A 2655-nucleotide genomic window follows, 5' to 3' on the forward strand; every position below is an offset into this window, starting at 1 on the left:
GGGGGGGGGGGGGGGGGGGGGGGGGGGGGGCGCGCTCGGGCCGAGGAAGCGCCTGGGGTCTGTGGAGGGACGCCCGGAGCACGCGCGCGGCGAGTTCCAGCCTCGGTCCCCAGAGGCCGCCGATAGAGCAGTGGGAAAAGGAGGAGCGGCCATCTGGCGAGCACCCGGCCGCGCTCCTCCTCCGGGGGCCGGCCTACCTGCGGCGGGCGGGCCGTGGGTCGGCGTCCCTGGGGAGCCAGCGCTGCGCTCTCTCCTCCGCCGCAGCTTCTGCCCCGAGCCCTGGGCGAGCCCGGGCGCCTGCAGCCGGTTCTGGCCCCGCCTCGGCGGCGCGGGTGGCCGGTTTTGGACTCGTTTCGGAGTTCTCTGCGATTCAGGGGAGCGTTTCAGTTAAACATTAAGTTACGGGTCCTCTGTTTACCTTAAGTCAACTGTTTTCAAAGGGTCGTCTGGGGATGAGAACAAAATACTAATCGGAGAAAGAACACTATTAGTAATATGAAATTGACAGCGACCTCAAAATTAATCGATTACATTGGTTCTCAAATGGTGATCTACCAAGTCTGGGATGTCTCCAAGACCCTTTGAAGGCTCCGAGGTCAAAACTATTTATTATAAGACATGATTTACCTTTTTCACTTTCATTCTCTCAAGTGTACGGTGGAAATTTCCAGAGACTATTTGATGTGTAATGATGTCATCACTCTGCTAACAAAATACCTGTGTGTGCATGCTTGTGTTTTCTAACATTGATAAGACATGATTTACCTTTTTCACTTTCATTCTCTCAAGTGTACGGTGGAAATTTCCAGAGACTATTTGATGTATAATGATGTCATCACTCTGCTAACAAAATACCTGTGTGTGCATGCTTGTGTTTTCTAACATTTCCCACGGTAGTAGATTTAAAGTATCAAATACGTACATTTTATAGAGATTTATAGAGATTAATAAAATTTGTTCTCAATATTTCTGTACTTTTATTAGCTATCTTTGGTCATGTCTACCAGGATAGCTATAACCTCATTATTTTCAAATAAATAATTATCTTGAAATCTCGAACTTTTCCTTGAGTCTATGTGAAAACAACAAAAAGTACACTTTGTCGTCTTGATTTGAAATAATATTTTGAAAATTTCTCAGTTTCAGTATGTTATATGATAAACACCATTAGATATAATTCACATAAGTAAAAGCTCTCAATGAGGCAGCAGGTGGGCAGAGGACCTATGCTAGGTGATGTTGACATCCTTCCCTGTCCAAAAAACATGCTTAACCATCCTTTGGAACATTACTTAAGGTACCATGGCCAGCGTGGCCTGGCACTTGAAGGCCAAAGAAAACATTTTTTCCCCTTTCTAATCTTTGATTGATTCAATTTTCACCAAATTCTTTTTTCTCCCCACAAAGTCTGTTTTATTTTGTCTATTTTACTCTGATTATTGAGAATCAACAGAATTCTTCCTAAGTTTTCTGTAGACATTTTGTTTTCACTGATTCCTGTAGGTAGTGCTTTTGCTTCTTCCTTTTCCCAGTCTCTTCGTCTTCACCTTCCATTTGTCCACCTGTGGTCAGACCTGTTTCTATGATAGACCCCTCTTCTCTCCCTCTCATTTAACCATTGGGATCAGACTGTGAAGAGGCTAGAAATGATTTCTGGTGGTTGAAGACAAGAACAGGAAACATCTTCACTAGAACACCCATCTTTCTCTTTATTCATTCAGTCCTTAGGATAAGAAGATAAACACCACAGTCTCTGTTCTGGAAAACATAAGTTGGCTGAGATCTATATCTAAGAATGTGGGACTGTAAAGTTCTTATCAAGGGCAAGAAATAACTTATTCATATTTACATCCTCCACAGTACCCAGCAGAGTGCCTTCTGCATTATTCTTGCTCAATATATTTTGTGTTGAGTGGAAGCAATTTATTTTCAGGTAGGAAAAGTGCTTCACACTATTTTGGGGAGAGGTAAATGGTCAGATGCCTCATCCTATGAAATCAGCAGCTATGAACTTTGATGACATTCCTTGGTAGAATGAATCCACCCACATATCTGGATATTTGGACTGAAACAAATGAGGCTTTGTGCTCACAACAAATATCAGAGCTTGTAGACTTAGTGGGGAGGCAGAGAGAGAAATGAAAGTCTGTTTCTCAGTGGTGAATTACATTCCTGCATGTTTCCCTGTAATATTGGGTCCTAAAGAATGTTACAACATTTGGCAGTATGCACACAAACTTCAACCACTATGGAGCTGCCAGATATTTTGAGTTTAGGTGGCAAGTAGAGAAAAGAGAATAGGCAGTAACAACGGTGTCCAAGATTACTAATTTTTTTTCTATTATTTACTTACTGTATTCATTTTCTTATTTTGTATCACTTGCTTTTTACAAAATTAAGAATTTTTTTTTTTTTGGCAGCTGGATGATACAGGGATAAGAACCTGTGACCTTGGTGTTACGACATCGTGCTCTAACCAACTGACTAACCAGCCAGCCCTCATTTGTTTTTAAAGTTACAATATTCTTATGCCTCTCTTCCAAGGTATTTTAAGTGCTCTTACAGATAGTATTTCTCCGATTCTGGCCCTCTGCGCAGTTGGCCCAGATATTATAATTTTTATTTTACAAAGGGATACTGAAGCATGAAGTAAAC

This window comes from Galeopterus variegatus, unplaced genomic scaffold (assembly GCF_000696425.1).
Source record: "Galeopterus variegatus unplaced genomic scaffold, G_variegatus-3.0.2 Scaffold899, whole genome shotgun sequence".
In the NCBI taxonomy this organism is placed as follows: Eukaryota; Metazoa; Chordata; class Mammalia; order Dermoptera; family Cynocephalidae; genus Galeopterus; species Galeopterus variegatus.